The sequence below is a fragment of the Papio anubis genome, unplaced genomic scaffold, assembly GCF_008728515.1.
Source record: "Papio anubis isolate 15944 unplaced genomic scaffold, Panubis1.0 scaffold349, whole genome shotgun sequence".
In the NCBI taxonomy this organism is placed as follows: Eukaryota; Metazoa; Chordata; class Mammalia; order Primates; family Cercopithecidae; genus Papio; species Papio anubis.
In genome coordinates this window covers 31,519-51,370 of record NW_022163629.1, presented here as the reverse complement: position 1 = coordinate 51,370, position 19,852 = coordinate 31,519, and the positions used below count along the sequence as shown (strand labels likewise).

Sequence of the window (19,852 nt, the reverse complement as noted above, 5' to 3'; positions counted from 1 at the left end):
TGCTTGACAGTGTCCCCACTGTGCTATGCTCACTTAACCCTCAGAAACAATCTCATTTTACAGATTTTACAGAAAAACTTGAGATGGAGAAGGTAAGTAACCTCCTCAAGTAACCTCACATGACTGCTAAGGGTGGGGCCACAATTTGATCCCAGGTAGTCTGAATCCCCCAGTTCTTCAAGTATGATTATCAGAAATTATATCAGTCTGTTTTCACACTGATATAAAGAAATACCTGAGGCTGGGCAATTTATAAAGGAAAGAGGTTTGATTGACTCACAGTTTCACATGGCTGGGGAGGCCTCAGGAAATTTATAATCATGGCAGAAGGAGAACCAGGTCCAACTAACATGGTGGCCGCACAGAGAGTGTGAGCATGTGAAGGAGCAACTGTCAAACATGTATAAAACCATCAGATCTCAGCTGGATACAGTGGCTCACACCCATAACCCTAGCACTTTGGGAGGCCAAGGTGGGTGGATTGACTGAGGTCAGGAGTTCGAGACCAGCCTAGCTAACGTAGTGAAATCCCATCTCTTACTAAAAATACAAAAATTAGCTGAGTGTGCTGGTGCATGCCTGTAATCCCAGTTACTCAGAAGGCCAAAAACAGGAGAATCACTGGAATCCAGGAGGCAGAGGCTGCAGTGAGCCAAGATGGCGCCATGGCACTCCAGCCTGGGCGAGAGAGCAAGACTCAATCCCAAAAAACAAAACAAAACAAAACAAAATCCTGTAAGATCTCATGAGGACTCACTGAATACCACAAGAACAGCATGAGGAAAACTGTCCCCATGATCCAGTCACCTCCCCCCAGGCCCCTCCCTGGACACATGAGGATTATGGGGATTATAATTCATGCTGAGATTTGGGTGGGGACACGGCCAAACCATATCAGAAAGTAAAGGTAGAAGTCAAGCTTGGATGGCAAGTGACACTGTAAATTACTATTCTTTTTTTGTTTTTTATTTTTGAGACGAAGTTTTGCTCTTATTGCCCAACAAATTTTTGTTTTTCTAATTTCATGTTCAGATTGTGTCTTGCAGATGTACAGAAATACAATTTATAAATGATTCTATTAACCTTTTATGCTTCAACCTTGCTGAACCCTTTTTTTTTTTTTTTTTTTAGATGGAGTTTCATTCTTGTCGCCCAGGCTGGAGTGCAATGGCGCAATCTTGGCTCACCCCAACCTCCACCTCCTGGGCTCAAGTTATCCTCCTGCCTCAGCCTCCCGAGTAACTGGGATTACAGTCATGCGCCACCATGCCTGGTTAATTTTGTATTTTTAGGAGAGATGGGGTTTCACATGTTGGCCAGGCTGGTCTCAAACTCCTGACCTCAGGTGATCTGCCTGCCTTGGCCTCCCAAAGTGTTAGGATTACAGGCGGGAGCCATCACTCCTGGCCCCTTTTTGTGTTTTAACATAAGTCAACCCTCATATTTTAAAATAATAACAATGAATGGTGGTACCTTAGAACAAGGGAATTATACATCTTCCTCTTGTCCTGATCCTGATGCAGACATTTTGCCTATAAAATGTTACTCACAGATGAATTCATGAGAACATTATTGTGACTTTCAAATCCATATACAAGTCAATGCTCATTCATGAATATTTCAATAAAATAAAACTAATAGCAAAATAGAATCCCAGGGTTGAAGCAGTTTCAAGAAAAAGGAGTTGGCAATATGAAGTAAAATAGCAAAAGTTTTTTTTTAAAAAAAGGGTATATTTGTGTCTACAAGTTTTTTTAATTATAGCATTAGATAATGTATATATATTATATATACATACATAAATATACACACATACACATATATAAAGCAATGGAAGTGCCATTGTTTTCACACTGCAGTCTAGGAGATTACAAAATATATGTATAACGTGGTCAGCAAAATAATGGCCCCTTCAAAGATGTCCACAGATCTTAGAACCTTACATGAAAAACAGCACGCCATACATATGATTACAAAGACCTTGATAGGAGGAGACTACCCCAGGCAGGAAGGTGAACATTGTGTTCACACGTTCCTGTGTTAAAATCCTACCCCTCAAGGCAGGACAGGTGACAGAGGTTGGAGCCTACGGGAGACTCTGCCTCATGATTCTGGGGATTAGCACTCCTTGGCTGGGGTGCCACAAGGAGCTTGCTTGTTCCTCTCATCATGTGAAGACACAGCAAGAAGGAAGCCTCTATGAAAGCAGACCTTCTCCAGACTGCAGATTGCCGGCACCTTGATCTTGCACTTCAGCCTCCAGGACTTAGGAGAACAAGTTCTTGTTGGTTTTATAAGCTGCCCGGTCTAGTGCATTTCCTTGTAGCAGCCTGTATGGATTAGGACAGTGGGCTCATGATGAGGATGGCGTCTCCATTCAGGACTAAGTAAGCACATGAGTCCTTAACAGTGGAAGGAAGGGGGAAGGAAAGAGCCACAGAGACATGTGGCCATAGAAGAAGGGTCCATGAGATGCAAGGTTGCTAATGGTGAGAGTGGAGAAGAGCCCAAAGCCAAAAAATGCAGGCAGACTCCAGAATGTGGTGAAAGGCAAGAAAAAAGATTCTCCCCTAGAGCCTCTAGAGATGAAGGTAGCCTTTCCACCGCCTAGATTTTAGCCCAGGGACATCCACATCAGACTCTGACATACAGGAGTGTAATCAATTTATTTTATACCCTGACATGGTAGTAGTTTGTTGTAGCAGCAATGGACTAGTAATAAATATATATATATACACACACAAATATATATTAGCCGGGTGTGGTGGCGTGTGCCTGTAGTCCCAGCTACGCGGGAGGCTGAGGCAGGAGAATTGCTTGAACTCGGGAGGCAGAGGTTGCAGTGAACCAAGATAGTGCCACTGTACTCCAGCCTGGCGACAGAGCAAGACTCCACCTCACATTACCTTCATTCTGAGAAGGTATAATCATCAACGCATTCTTGAGCACAACTATGCACACATGCACTTCCGTATTCACAAGCCATGCTGCGTGCACACACTGATGCCCCTAGATTCCTTTTTTGAAGAGATGGTGTCTTGGTGTGTGTATGTGTGTGTGTGTGTGTGTGTGTGTATACATATACACACGCACTACCCACACATACACACAGAACTACATACATCCTGCCCTTCAAAACTGAAGCAGATAAACTATACATTAGCATTAACTTAGCTGGGTGTGGTGGTGCATGCCTGTAGTCCCAGCTACTCAGGAGGCTGAGAGGGAGGATCACTTGAGCCCAGGAGTTTAAGACCAGCCTGGGCAACACACTGAGGCCACATTTCAAAAACAAACAAATAATAACACAACAAACCTTTGATTAAACTCACTTCCCAAATTTGAAGAGGAGACAATTATTAGATAAAGAAGAGAAAAGAGAAAGGTAGAGTTGCTGACTTCTGTGGTGGAAGCACAGGCACAGACCCAAACATACTCCTGTCCTCCTGGCTTTCCTGTCCCTTCTCATAAGGAACACATGAACCTCTCAAACTGAAGCACGGATCACAGATCCATACTCAGAACTCAATGCAGTTTTGTTCCATGATTTTTTATACATGTCCTTGTTTCTGCTTCCCGTTCCCAACTCCCTTATTCTAGTTAGAGAAAAAATGGCTATTACCAAATATGAGTACATCCTCATGTACTAATGCCAACTGATCACCAGCTGGTTTTCTTCTTTTACAAAGTCATAAATCTTTAGGCTTTAACACGTCTTCCACGCAACAGAATGTTATTTTCTGGTTCATTAACACAAATTCTATACTTAAAATGAAGACTTCACAAGTTGATTTCAATAATATATTAACCAAACTAGACTGGCCATGGTTCAAACTGACATTTTAATTAAATGTGATGATAGGTTGAGTAACCTAGCAGTACTCTAACATGACTTTTGGTTATGGCTTTTTCCATATTATGTTTAGGCTGAGGCATCCCTAAATGATTCCATTGTAATTCCCCTTCTTAAACATGAGATTTATCCTCACAAAATAATTTATTTTCTTAAAATTACAAGCTAATTCTATAGTTCATGCCTGCATAATCTCACTAGGTATCAGCTGTATGTGTACACACATACATATAGGTATTTGTATATACACACATTACATAATATTTTTAAAAACGTATTAGGGTACAACCACAAAGACAAAGAGGCTTCGTGTAATGTGATGGAAACACAATTGCAGGACAAACAACAGGCTGCTGTGAGGGCTGTATTTACCGTTGCTGCTGTAAAACTTAGAAAAACATGGAGAGTGGATATTTAATCCCCATAACAGAAAATTTAGCGTGCAGAAAACTTCCCATAATTTTTACAGAGAATATCAATAGAAAGGCATTCAATGCAGGGAATACACAGTATGACAGTATACAAAAATAAGCAGGTTGATGGTTTAGATTTATGAGACAAGTGACAGAAATAATAGATGATGTCATAATTATCCTTTTTGGAGTTAGGAAAATTCTTCATTTTATATATGGTCAGGTGCTTTCAAATGTCAATGAGAAAAATATTTAAAGGAAGAATCAAATCTGAGATGTGGAGAGATCTTTGCAGAAGTGACCTTCAGGCCAGGCACAGTGGCTCACACCTGTAATCCCAGCACTTTGGGAGGTAGAGGCAGGCGGATCACGAGGTCAGGGGATCGAGACCATCCTGGCCAATGTGGTAAATGCCATCTCTACTAAAATACAAAAAATTAGCCAGGTGTGGTGGCGTGTGCCTGTAGTTCCAGCTACTCAGGAGGCTGAGGCAGGAGAATCGCTTGAACTCAGGAGGCAGAGGTTGCAGTGAACCGAGATAATGCCACTGTACTCCAGCCTGGCAACAAAGCAAGACTCCACCTCACATTATCTTCATTCTGAGAAGGTGTAATCATCAACACATTCTTGAGCACAACTATGCACACATGCACTTCCGCATTCACAACCCATGCTGCGTGCACACACTGATGCCCCTAGATTCCTTTTTTGAAGAGATGGTGTCTTGGTGTGTCACCTGGGCTGGAGAGCAGTTTTAGGATCACAGCTCACACTGCAGCCTCAAACTCCTGGGTTCAAGTGATCCTCCTACCTCAGGCTCCTGAGTAACCTGAACTACAGGAATGAGCCACCATGCCCAGCCAATGTTTTCATTTTTTTGTAGAGATGAAATCTTGCTATGTTGCCCAGGCTGGTCTTGAACTCCTGGCCTCAAGGAATCCTCCTGCCTGGCTCTCCCAACATGCTGAGATTACAGGTATGAATCATTGTGCCCAGCCACCGGATTCTTTATTGAGAAGAAAATTTGTTTGCTGACATGTAGGCAATGAATTCATAAATAATAGGTCACAAATTACTAATTTACAAGTCAATATAATGAGTTGAGTAAACACAAAATAACAGCATAAATTAATAAACAGTTGATAACTTCAGAGTTTCTTTTTTTTCTTTAAAATGAAGCTCTGACAGAGACTGCTACTTGTCCATTCGATGGAACAGTCAGAGGTGGTTAAAATGTCAGAGGTACACTTATTAATACCTTGCTGCCTTCTGTGTAGCTTCCTGTCAGTACTTCACCAGACTCACCTCTCCAGCTGGGTTCAGGAGCCAGACAGGAGCACACAGAACTGGGAATCCAAAGCCATCTCTGACACTAAAAGCAATGAAAACATAAATAATCAAACATATTATCAAGAAATGAAGAAGAGATTGGTATCAAGTCCAGCAAGAAGGGAAGAAAGCATTAAATCTGCCAGGCTTTCATTCTGACAAAATAATTTACAACATGCATGCCTCTATCTGACATGTGTGAATAGAAAAAGAACCCAAATACCCGGTTAATTGCAAGATGAAAACGAAAAAGAACTCTTGCTTATTCACCAGTGTACAATCGAATCTGGGCTACTAAAACACTCTCCTGCACTGATTCTCTCTATGCAACACGCGCTTTATTGCCATTTGGAAATGGGATTTCTTGCTTTGATTTAAATACACTTCCTTTGATTTCTTACTTTAAGTATACTTTCTTAACATATTCACAGCTATATTCTCGGTACAAATTTTCAGGTGTAAGTAACTACTTCTGCTTTTGATAAACAAATAGTATAACTGGTGAAATAGGTACACTCCCACGCAAAGGTGAGAGTACAAGGTAAGACTCCAGAGTCCAGTAAAATATAACAGTCAAGAAAAAAAAAAAGGTGAGAGTAATTGGGCAGTGGGGAAATCTTGTGTGTGGAAAGAATGAATCTGGAAAACTGTTCTTCCCTAAGACTTCAGCAGGATTTGGATGGTAGAGAGCTTTGTGTACAAGGGTTCCAGTTCCACACAGTTCAGGTCTAATTTCAAAGGCAACTTCTAGTGCAACCTGTGACTCACCCTGTCCTAAAGTGCCATCTGTAAAGGGTCTGGAGATAACCCACAGGCAGCACTGTGAACCCCTGACAGCCCTTCCAGATAAATACCAGGTCAGTGTCTACAACTGACGACACAGAGCAGAAGATCTGAAAAATAATACTTCTTCAGCCAATGGACTGCCAGTCACTATTATTTAGTGTAAAATACTATATTACATATACATATACAATACTATATTACATACTACGTATCTGTGATTTTTTTTTTAATTGCGGTGTTTCACATTGAAGCAATGAAATATAAAAACCAAACGTTTATTAAGCTTAAAGGCAACTTAGAAATACTGATGCCAGATAGAAAGATGCTTTAGCCCCAAGTCAGCTGTTTGGAAATGCCCCAACTAAACCAACAGAGGAATCTTGAGGCATAATAAGCGTTCATACCTTTCCAGCTATACTTGTGCTTGTCTTGAATATGAAAACCTAAGCTGCAGTTATGCCACAGCACAGAATGTGTTATGTTTTACATCACTGAGCCTTAGTTTACAAATGGTAAAACATAGGGAAGGTAAACTGTAAGGTTTTTCTTAAGGAGCTGTTATATCCAACAGACTCATGAAAATCTTTGCCAAATGTCCCCGGTACATAGCTCCTCCCCACTGATGGGCTCAACTGGGAGAAGTTATGCACATGTCTCAATTTTCATATGCTCATTGGCAATACAGGATTCCTAGGATAAAGTAAGGGATATAAATGACACAGCACACTGAAAAGACTGTAATGTTACTTCAGAGTGTTGCAAAATAAAGATCACAGATGAAAGTGTTAGTTCATTGAAGGATGTAATCATGTATATTTCATTAGTGTGTTTTAAAGTCTTATACTGCTTACATTCTTATGTGGGAAAATATATCTTGTTTGTGCTTTATGGATGAAATGTGAACAGACAAAACTAAAAATAATTTTACAACCCAAATCACCAGATGTTAATGGCTGGTAATTCAACCAGAAATCTGAAAGATAGTATCTGTTTCATTGTGATACCAAATATCAGTGACAAGGAAAATTTTATTTGTGGTATTTAAGTGTAGGCCTCTGGAACAAATGACTTGGTTCACAGGCAGCACGCCCACTGCTGAACTGCCACGGCCTGACAGCCTGTCTTATCTGCCCAACTGCTCATTAGGTTTGGCAATCTTTACCTGTGCCTCCAGCTTACATTTCAGCAAGTAATACACATCAGTCTGCTTTTATCGTCTTCTGCAGTGAGCTTCCAACACTCCTTTAACAGTACGGTGCCCCTGCATCTGCAATCCTCCAAACACACCTTGTATACGTGTCATTATTTTTCGACTCAATTCAGCTTCCAGCTTTGGAGGCTAGCTTAGCTTAAATAAAGCAAAAATACAAGACAGAGAATATGCAAAGTAAGTTCTGCATTGTAAATATTAAGTGGGCTGACCAATCATTTACTTTTTTAACATTAAAAAAGAATACATTCACCATACAAATTTAATATTTAAATATGGATTTCAGAATGTATTTTGGCATGGGGCACAGGGGACAATAGAGCAGAGGATTCCTCTCCCAATTGTCTCTGACCTATCCAACCTTTGTTACAGGTCAGAGAGTTCTCCAGTCTATAAATAAACAACAGAGATAATGTGGCAACCAAGACACAGACACATACTGAGAGTACTGCTCAGCTCTCTGCCTAGGCCTGATTCTGCTGATCCCTGACAATGAGCGCTGTGAAATTTAGAGGCAGATCAATACACACACACAAACACACAAAAGAGATACTTCATGGGCAAAAAGCACCAAAGATATAAAACAAAATGTCTGAAAGACCATAAGACGACTTCTGATGAAATGCTGTTTGCATTTTGCAGAAGCAAAATATTCACCACCAAACCTACAATTAGCTTAAAAATTACAATAAGTACAGTAATTTTGGATCCCATCTCCAATTCATACCTTATCAACATGTAATAATCACACTGCATCTAAAACAAAGCTGGATAGACTTTATATGCCGAATACAACTTGTACAGTAAGAAGGTAATTTTTTGAAATACTGAGAATACAACATTTGTATGCCATGCTCTACTTCACAAGTTAAAAGAAAATACAATCATTTCTACTCTCAAAACGTATTGAAGTAAAATACAGAAAAGAGTATTCTAATACCAATTAACATTAAGAGAACATATCTCTAAACCAAAGATCTTGGATCTTCTAGAAAGACAAAATCAACCTGTATATACTTGGGTAAGAAAAAAAAATTAAGAGCTCAAGAAAGGAGAGAGGATGTTAGCATAGAATCATCTCCAAAAATGGCTTTCTGATGCATCTGACCAGTTTTGAAGTCCATTTGTTTTTCCTCCTTTAGCATCAACAGCCGATATTACCAAGGAAATGCAAAATAATTCAATTTGTACATTAGCCAGCTAATCTAGAAATGGCAATATAGTCAATGAAAATACAGAGAAATAGAAAATGCCAAGGAATTGTTTAAGATGTTTAAGATGACATAGCGCAGGGAAAAAGTGATCTGATAAACACTGGTAAGAGTTAATACAAAACTCAGGCATGGTCTCAACACCACACTTCAAAAGAACTTACAAAGGAGAATAAAGGAATAACTCCTTTTAAAAATCTAATTTTAGAAAACAATTGCTCAACAGGAAGTTAGTGTTTTAGGATCTGGAAAGCTGATTAATTTTGCCAAAACACATGATCCTTAAGAGAAATGGTTGAGTCCAGGCCTAAGGCAGGAAGAGGGCAAATGAGCCTGGATTCTCTTGTTCTGTCAGAAAGTAAGAAATGCTAAAGACTAACAGAGACAGTTGACAGGACACAGGATGCAGGCTGAAGGCTCCCATGGCCAAATCTGGGACAGCATAGACATCAGAAAGAATGACGACAGTGATGGAAAATAACCCATAGAATAAAACGCAAGTGCATTAGTCAGCAGTGAGACCGAAATAAAGAGGAGAAGTGAAGCTCTTTGTTAAAAATGCCAGGTAACAAACGTAGGAGGAATGACACAGGAAGAACATTCAATTTAAGTCACCAGTGCCATAAATGATAGAGAAGATCATAAGGAGGCTAAAATCACTGGATAAAAGAAAACTATACAGAGCTATTTAACACAGCACGATATATAAAAGTATGAAAACCTAAATTAGAAAAAATGAAAAATCATACCGTAAGAGATGGCCAAGTTTGAATACAGCAATAATAGGCCAGACACAGTGGCTCACACCTGTAATCCTAGGACTTTGGGAGGCCAACGTGGGAGAATAGCTTGAGCCCAGGAGTTCGAGACCAGCCTGGGCAACACAGAACTAATCTCTAGAAAAAAAGAAAAAAATCAGTCGGAGTGATGGTGCACTCCTGTAGTCCCAGCTACTTGCAGGGTTGAAGTGGGAGGATCACTTGAGCCTGGGAGTTCCAGGCTGCAATGAACCAAGATCACGCCACTGCACTCCAGCCTGGGAGACAAAGCAAGACCTTCTCTCCAAAAAAAAAAAAAAAAAAATACACCAATAATAACAAAATATGACTACATAAAGACTATAAAGACTGTATAGAAAAAGGAAATGCTGAGAATACAGAAATAAAATTACATATTTTAACTGTAACTATATTAGAAGAGGGTAGGCTTGTAGACAAGGATGACTAGAAGGATATGCAAAAATGAAAGTACCTAATAACACTCATTATGTCAGTCACTGCAGTAGGTAGTTTATGCACATTGTAACAAACTACATACTAGATTATCTCAAATTTTTCAGATAAATTTTACTGGGAGTCATAAATCACTACAACAAAACCAATGTTTTGCAAACATCCACTATGTATAAAGGTATACAAATTCCTAACCCAGGCTGAAAAATAATTCACATAAGCCACATATCAGTGTAAACCTACCCATGAGATAATACAACATAATCTAAATAAAACTTTCAGAGACAAGGCATGTGGCTTCTGGACAGCCACAAACTCCCTGACTCTGCTCTAGTGTTTCAGCCACCAAAAGAAAGCCAAGTGGCCTCAGGTCTCCTAAAAAACAAAAAAGCAACCAATGGAAGATGGCGTGGTATTTGAGGAATATTTGGGGTCTGTTGAAAAATGCATCCTGTATTTTATTTCAAGAAAAGACTCCCTCGTAATGTCAGGTAAGTGAAGAGCCCTCAGAGACACTTGCATACACAAAGAAAAACAAAAAACAGAATGAATCCCAACAAAATGTGTTATGATGGCAGAATTACGGGTGATAAAATCTTCCATAATACATCTTTTAATTAAAAATAGGAAAAAAGCATACTTACCCATGATTATCTATATTCTCTGACCCAAGGTGGCTTGGAACTAGAAAATAGCATCACTCGACTTGAAGCCATCTTGGTGGAGTGAGTGGAGAAGAAAGTCTGGACCAGCTCATGGGTGGGCCCCACGTCGTCCTGTCAAGACCATCAAGAAAGGGCACATGAGGAAAGCACAAAGATCCTGGAGAGACACTGGTTTCATGCAGTTTCTCAAAATTATCTTAGACACATTTCCCGAGAACCAGGTAGTGCGCGCCTGTAGTCTCAGTTACTCAGGAGGCTGAGGCAGAAGAATGGCGTGAACCTGGGAGGTGGAGCTTGCAGTGAGCAGAGATCACGCCACTGCACTCCTGCCTGGGCAACAGAGCGAGACTCCGTCTCAAAAAAAAAAAAAAAAGAAGCAAAGAAAATCCTTACAACAAAGCTTGAAATGGACCCCCATCTCCATTAAACTTTTCCAAAGTTCAGGGAGTATATAACCTGATAACCTGAACACCTAAGTAGAAAAACCTCAGTTCCAGTGCTACAACAATGCTAGTTTTTCTAACATTTTAAAATAACCCTGATTTTAACCCAATAAAATTCCACTTCAGAACAAGATATAAACGTTTGAAATCCACTTTAAAATACAGAATGAGGAGACCACTGAGAATGAGAAAAAGACCACCAAGAGCTGGAAAGCACGCTGATTTTGTAGAAATGGAGATAAGCCGTGCAGGTGCCACACTGGCAGCAGGGCCCGTGCCGGGGCCACGGAACAAAGAGGCATGGAGGACAGGATGCTTCTGCTTGGTACAATGAAAACAAGGTATTCTTTTTATTCTACATATTTACAATATGCATTTGAGCCTTTATTATAAGTACAAGAGAGAAATCTTCAATAAATAAAAGCTGCGTACATTACTATTTGTGATGAAAAAATAGATTCAGAAAGAATAATGAGAGTTCAGAGCAATGACCCCCGTCTCACTGATGCCTGAAAACCATGGCTGCCACCAAGGTCAACATAGACAGCGTTTTTGTCATACAGCACACGCCCAACTCCAGAAAGAGGCGCATAAACCAGCTTCTCCTTATTTAAACAGTGCTTCTTTCGTTGTTAAGGAAGAGCACAAGGGTCTGGAAGGAAATTGACGTCACTCATGGCAAGATCTCCTACCCCTAGAAGACAGGACCCAAAAAGCCAGCTTCAGCTGACAAGAAGCCAGTAAGTATCTACCATTGACTAGGGGTTAAAAACGATCCACAGTCCAAACTAGTTCAACCATTGTGGAAGACAATATGGCGATTCCTCAATGATCTAGAACTAGAAATACCATTTGACCCAGCCATCCCATTACGGGGTATATACCCAGAGGATTATAAATCATGCTGCTGTAAAGACACATACACACGCATGTTTATTGCAGCACTATTCACAACAGCAAAGACTTGGAACCAACCCAAATGTCCATCAGTGATAGACTGGATTAAGAAAATGTAGCACAGGCCGGGCATGGTGGCTCACACCTGTAATCCCAGCACTTTGGGAGGCCAAGGCAGGTGGATCACGAGGTCAGGAGATCGAGACCATCCTGGCTAACACAGTGAAAACCCCCGCCTCACTAAAATACAAAAAAAAAAAAAAAAAAAAAGAATTAAATAGGTGTGTGGTGGCGGGAAGCCAGCAGTCCCAGCTACTCAGAGGCTGAGGCAGGAGAATGAACTGGGAGGTGGAGCTTGTGAGCCAAGATTGTGCCACTGCACCCAGCCCAGGGAGAGGAGAGGGAGAGGAGAGGGAGAGGAGAGGGAGAGGAGAGGGAGAGGAGAGGGAGAGGAGAGGAGAGGAGAGGAGAGGAGAGGAGGAAAAGAAAAGAAAAAAAGAAAAGAAAAGAAAGAAGTAAGGAAGGAATGAAGGAAGGAAGGGAGGGAGGGAAGGAAGGAAGGAAAGGGAAAGAAAGGAGAGAGAGAGAGAAAGAGAGAGGGAGAGAAAGAGAGAGAGAAAGAAAGAAGGAAGGAAGGAAGGAAAAAGAAAGAAAGAAAGAAAGAAAAGAGAGAGAAAGAAAGAAAGAAAGAAAGAAAGAAAGAAAGAAAGAAAGAAAGAAAGAAAGAAAGAAAGAAAGAAAGAAAGAGAAAATGTGGCCCATGTACACCATGGAATACTATGCAGCCATATAAAAGGATGAGTTCATGTCCTTTGTAGGGACATGGATGAACCTGGAAACCATCATTCCGAGCAAACTATCGCAAGGACAGAAAACCAAACACTGCATGTTCTCACTCATAGGTGGGAATTGAACAATGAGAACACTTGGACACAGGGTGGGGACCATCGCACACCGGAGCCTGTTGTGGGGTAGGGGGAGGGGAAAGGGATAGCAGCACACCAACATGGCACATGTATACATATGTAACAAACCTGCATGTTGTGCACATGTACCCTAGAACTTAAAGTATAATAATAATAATAATAATAATAATAATAATAATAATAAAAGAAACATCCAAATGCATGCTTTCTAAAGAGCATGACTGATGGGGTCAGTCACCACCACCAACAACAAAAAAACGAGCCATAGTCCAAGGGCTTAACCCATGATCACTAAAGAAGGGCATTGTGCCACACTGGAACAGTGGCCCTCTAGCTACAAGACAAGAGGTCAGAGAAGAGGGGATTTGATAACACCTTTGCAGGCCTACACACATCTGGGTTACTTTAAAAACCTCCAGCGAGGCCATCTTCCCTTGTTTGGTCATTTTTCAGTTTTCCTGAGAAATGAAGTCATCCCAAGAATCCTATGTGTAATTCTAGTATGTTCTACAACAAGAGAATACCTGGCATGTGAATTTGGCTTTTATTTTTCAAGTGTGCTCCTCTTAAATAACCATAAAGTGACACCTTCCGGTCACATTTGATGTTTGTTCGGATATCCTCTGGGTTTGTCAAATCTTCCATCCTAGAAAAATAAACTCAATCATGCAGCAGAAATGAATGCCAAAAGTTCCTATACCTCCTTTCAGGTGTCAATGACTCATCACACTATTGTCCACTAAGCACATCATTTAGAAAACTAGAAAATGCAGAAATAAAGAAGCACCATTCCCCATCCAGCTAGAGGAAAAGGGGACAGGCACACAACTGTGTCTCTAGGCTGAAAGTGACATTTTCATTCCAGAAGACACCAGACAGGGAGATGATGTCCACCTGGGGTCAGGGAAGAGTGAAGAACATATTCAGAAAATCCCTTGCTGGAAGAGAGTGAGCCTGTGCTTTGGGATTTTTACTGTGGCTTGGATTCTGGCAGGTGGAAAAAGGGTATTCCAGGCTGAGAAAACCACATGAGGAAGAGCACAAAGGAAGGAAACTGAAGGCCGTGAAGGCACACACGAAGGACTCAAGCACCCGGGCACGAAGGCAGCATCACTCAAAACTGAGGCTGAACGTAGGATGGGGCCACATTCTGTAGCCTTAAATGCTTCCAAGTCCTCCCATTTTCCTAAACATCTCATAATTAATTTACTCCCAAAGGCACAGCATCTTTGAGCAATGATATAAGTAGACATTTTCCATCAACTACACTTCTATCCCCACTATTCAAACAGGCACAAAATAAATCCTATCACTGTTCTTTTTCTAGCCTTTTTAGCTTTGAAATATATGGCCCAAGAAGAAAAAATTTACAATCACTTTTTACCTGTCTGCCAGGACATAAGGGTGAGAAGTTTGCCATGTGAGAGGCCTAAACTTCATAACTGTAATAAAACGGCCCAGATTGTGGATTTCTTGGTTTTGATATTCTCCATGCACCATTCCAGAAAGGTAGAACAGCTTGGCACCCTAAACATTAGAGCAAAATTAAAAACTAAATTTCAATTAAATTATCATCAATACTGCAACAAAATAAAAGTTCTAAACAAGAAGCAATCCTAAGAAGGGAGACTTCCAGCAAAGCCACTGTCCTGAGGCTTCCAGGGCCTTGCTGGCTTCTTTCAGGACTTATTAGAACCCCACAGAGGCAGACTGCTCTGCAGTTGAGCCGGGGCATCCATCTAAGTATGGTGAGGAGAGGGAGGTGAGGCGTCTGAGACAGAACGTTCTGTGCTTCTCTATGGACCAGAACGGTATAGAAAGGAAGGGGCAGTGCCTGGTCCTGTAACTAGGAGAAATTTCTGATGTACTCTATTATATAAAGTCCCGACCCCAAAACAGCCAGACACTGCCTGGCGCAGCAGGTACAGAGACAAATGAGATACACCAAGAGGCCCAGAACAAGCACTCTCTTGAGGGAAACCTTCCAGAAGACTGAACACACACACAAAGGAATTCAGCAGGCCAGAGACTGAACACACACACAAAGGAATTCAGCAGGCCATAGACTGAACACACACACAAAGAATTCAGCAGGCCAGAGGCTGAACACACACCATGCTGAATTCAGTAGGCTATAGAGTGCACACACAAAGGAATTCAGGAGGCCAGGGACTGTGAACATACACAAACGGAATTCAGGAGGCGAATCCTAGAGAGACGTTTAGTAATGTCTCTTCAGTATTTTGTTTCTACTTATTTTTGGAGACAAGAGTCTTCACTTCTGTCACCTGTGGCTGGAGTGCAATGGCTGATCTCAGCTCACTGCACCTCCTCTGCCTCCCAGGTTCAAGGCTCTCACTTCTCAGCCTCCTGAGTAGCCGGGATTACAGGCACGCACCACCACACCGCTAATTTGGCATTTTTAGTACTGGGATGGGGCTTGGTCATGCTGGGCTCCCAGCTCTAAAACTCTAGGCTCAAGTGATCTCAATCAGCCAAGCTCTCCTGGGTGCTGGGACATTTCATGCGTTAGCTCACTGCCGCCTCTCAGTCTATTTTAAAAAGGATTTGTTCGCTAGTGCATCCGTACCAATCATTTCTCCTCTACCGGTAAACTTCTGTCTTGAACCTGTGTTTTAATCGCTTCTTTGTTCCTCTTCAGTTATTATGCTTGAAGGAGTCATGAGTGGTGAGAACTCCCATAGCTTTAGAAAGCCGTACGACAGGATAGGAAACTCACCGTTTCCATTTCAAACCCAAAGCTGGCATCTTATAAGACCAGTACCTACAAACAGAACACATCATTTTTCAAAGAAATCACCAAACAGACCACCTACACTAGGGGTTGGCATTTCACGGCAAACTCCGCCTACCAAATTTCGTGTTTGTAAATTCAAAGTTTTATTGAACATAGCCACACACTGCTTACATTTGTCTATGGTTGCCTGTGTGTACCATGCAACCCAGAGCTATAGCTGCAAAAGAGCATGATCCACAAAGCCAAAAGATTACCATTCGCCCTCAACAGAAAAGGTAACTCCAGACTAAATCAAGTAACCATAGCATCACCCAGACAGGAAACCACCACCTCTGACTTTGCTCTAAAGCCAAATCATGATGTCCACTAGGATGCAAACTTCCTCATTATAAGAATTTTTAATGTATGAGAAGTAACTTAGAAAAGGTTGGGTCTCACTCCTGGCCCTACCTAAGAATACCCAATTTCTAAAGAAATCAAGTTTTTCTGGTAAGGTATTTTTAAGCCAAATAACAGGTCTCACCAAAGAATGGGAAGTAAGTGATAATCAATGAAATATATTAAATGTGTACAGAAAACCATCTTTCTTTTCAATCTTCATAGAAAAAAAAAAATCTGTTTTTTGCTGAGAAGTATGCAGTGGAAACCTCTATCTTATATATTAATTTGGATAACTCAATTGTTAAGAAAATTTTTTTAAATAGCTGCCATTTTAGAATTAGGTCAAAAAAAACAGTAAGATTATGATGATTGGTATTCTGTGGGTGAACAGTAAGCAGATGAGACCAATTTTAACTTTTAAGATGCTTCAAAGATGCAAAATAATTTCAGAATTGATTCTTGGAAACTTCTAGTTTAAGTATTAAAAACATTTCTGTTCTTTTCTTTGCATAGATAACTAAAATTAACAACAAAGAAAAATGGAAACAGAAAATGCCCATCTTGATTAAAATCCAGGAAAACACCAAAACTGAAACCACAGAATATATGAAGGTGGCCAGAGAGCACAGCTGCCACTGCAGACTGAGGCAGCAAGCACAGCTGCCCGCAACACTGGACCAAGCTCAAAGGGTTGCGGCAGAATATCCTCACACTCGCGGTTTTAATGTCACAGAGTGCCAGGGCAAGCAGCTGCTGTAAGGTCAGGGAAACGGGGAACAGTCCCCAGCTGCCGTGGCCTTTGGTCATCTGCGTTGCTCCCTTAATCCACATCAACGCATGCACACACCCAAATTCATGTATTGTGTGTGCTTTTGTTGTACACAGGAGGCTTTGACAACCCAATACAGAAGTAATCAACATAAGCTAGGCTAACAATTAAGTGGTGCCCATAAAATGAATATTATATTAAAAGCGAGGCAGAGTTACAGTACTTATTATATGCCTCCGCATGACATTATGCAAAAAAAGCAAAGCATAGAACAAAAAAAATAAGCCGTCATTTGTGTTTAAAGGGTGGTGTGTGTTTATATGCATCTAGAAGGATACTGCTCTGCAGGATCTGAATGACCAGCGGTTATACAGCAAGGAAAAAGAAAAATGCACATTGTGCGTATCCTGCATTACAGTTAAGAGTACTTTACCAAATGTGTGTGTTCCTTTTGAAAAATCTTTGGTGATTGCATGAGGCATCTCTCAATGATGGCAGAGGCTGTAAGGGGAGCAGGGAGGGAGGACAAAGAGGAAAGGCTAACAGTACAAAACATGCCAGAATGTACCTGGCAGTCCAACAGCACAATAGGTGGGACTATACTTATTATATAATTCAGAATAACTACAAGAATGAAATTGAAATGTTCCTAACACAAATAAATGATAAATGTTTGAGGTGATGGATATCCTAATTACCCTGATTTGATCATCACACATTGTATGCTTTTAATAAACACCACATAAAAAATTTCATAAATATGTATAACTATTATGTATCCATAATAATTAAAAATAAAATTAAAGGCATCTCTTAATATGTATGTCTTTAATATTAGAAACTTGCTACATTTTACATAAAAGAGAAACAAATGACTCTATGAACTATTTTGATCATTTCAAGTACACAAGATTTAGTAAGCTTACACTACATTAATAACACTTATTTTTACTAATAATAGCATTACATGTTCAAAATTTGAATGTTATTTAGTTTTCTGACATTACAAATGGGCAATAAACTTTTTAAAATGTGTATTACTTTTTACTTTATATTTTAGGAGTATTCCTGGGCCAAAGCATAAAATCTGTAGCCCTTTGTTACCAAACAGCTGTCTAAAAAAAACCAAGGTATCTCTCACCCCACACTTCCTCATCAATATGGCTTACTTTTTTGCTAATTTGTTTTTATTTTTTCTAATTTAAAACATAATAATGTTTGCATGGAACATTATCATTTCCATAAATGCAAGAGTATGTACATTTTCCATACACTGAGTACTGTCTATATTTTTTATTGCTAAACTCTGACCACTTCTTCAGGGCACTTCATGTACTTACTTTAGCATTATCATTAAGGATGAAGGTTCCGGAACCATCAGGAACAAGGGTCCCATCTTCACACAAAGTTATTTAACTGTTGAGGGCTCTATTTCATCTTATGTAAACTACAGATATTAACTATCACCTAAGGGTGCACTAAGGATTTATGTAAGCTTTCAATTCTAGAAAGCAGTTAGCACAGTGCCAGGAAGAGTCCAAGAAAAAAAATGGTACTTACTATGAGATGTATGCTGTATATATGTATACATATTAATGAGCTCTTATTATTGTGTTCATTAAAGGTTTTCTCCATCCCGCATTTCAGTTTTTCAGAGCCGGTCATATTTCATTGTGCACATTCCATTTTTATTATTAATATAACAACATTTATTACCATAATTATTATCATCAATTCAATCATATCTACTGTATCACTGATGATGACTATGATTCCTTTAATAATCATAGGACTCTCTTCCTTTCATCACGGGATAAATAACCTAATATCACGACAAGTCTCCATCAGCACCCCAGGCGCCTCCCTGCTTTGACTTTACCAGATCTGCTACTTTAGCCAAGATCAATCATCATGTTAATATCAATAATCTCAAGATTCAATAATGGTGAGTTCTCATGCTACTCATAAGGAAAAGATGGAAAATTTTACTAAAAGATCCTGAAAACTCTAACCATCAACTCTTAATTTATTTTTACCGCATCCAGTAAAACATCATGTAAGCTTACAGGAGGTACCAGAAGCCCATTTTTTATAGGCAAAAACTGGTAAACAAAATAAATTCCATTCTGTTTTTCTTATTGTGCTCTAAATTCTAAATAATATCAAGTCTACCCAGATGAATAAAGTGCTCAAACAGGGAAAAATTCGGACTGCACAGGCTCCTCGAAGGATAACCATGATCCTGTTCAGCTGCAGGCCAAAGTCTTTACCTCTATCAAAACTCTCCCGTGATTCCCTACTCAGAAGCTACAAACATGCTCAAACATAATGCAACAGAATATTCATAACAATAATTATTTCTAAATTAAGGTAAAAAGAAAATGGTCAAGAAAATATGGGCTGGGTGCAGTGGGAGGCCAAGGCAGGCAGATCCCTTGAGCCCAGGAGTTTTGAGACCAGCTCTGAGCTTCACATGGGGGAAACCCCATCTCTCACAAAAAAAAAAAGGAAAAGAAAACTTAGCCAGGCGGTGGCACACACCACTCAGGAGGCTAAGGCAGGGAGGGATTGCTTAAACCCTGGGAGGTTGAGGCTGCAGTGAGCTGTACCCCACCACTGCATTCCAGCCTGTGCCACAGAGTAAGACTCTGTCTCAAAAAGGGAAAAAAGAAAATATGGATGCTCCAAAGATAAAGGAAAAGCTCTCAATCCAACTCATACTATTGCACTAACAAGAGATTTCAGACTGCACATTCCCATTCTACCACTGGAAGTTTGTTTCATTTTCCCTCAAACTTGGAAAGGTCACCATCTCCCAAAGCAGACAATTTTCATAGGAAAAAGAGAAAACTCGCACTTCCACCAGAATGTGCCTTCATAAGGCAAACGTGCACATTTTCAATGTGAACATTATCACATACTTATCTCCGGGAACTTATCTCCGGGTAAGTTACCTCCGGGAACTTACCCTTTTCTGAA

At 40.3% G+C, this 19,852-nt stretch overlaps 1 long non-coding RNA gene across 3 annotated transcripts; it reads right to left on the bottom strand.

Annotated features, from left to right (window-relative positions):
• Positions 1-3,823: 3,823 nt before the first annotated feature.
• On the bottom strand, positions 3,824-18,772 carry LOC103881041. 3 transcript variants are annotated; one of them, XR_004181569.1, is made up of 4 exons: positions 18,753-18,772; positions 10,679-10,810; positions 7,544-7,729; positions 3,824-5,638 (listed from the first exon to the last, which is right to left on the bottom strand). It is a non-coding gene; the product is annotated as an uncharacterized LOC103881041 (long non-coding RNA). The 3 variants fall into 3 exon arrangements; XR_004181567.1 differs by lacking the exon at positions 18,753-18,772 and adding an exon at positions 14,350-14,733; XR_004181568.1 differs by lacking the exons at positions 3,824-5,638; positions 7,544-7,729; positions 10,679-10,810; positions 18,753-18,772 and adding exons at positions 13,521-13,611; positions 14,350-14,733.
• Positions 18,773-19,852: the final 1,080 nt, after the last annotated feature.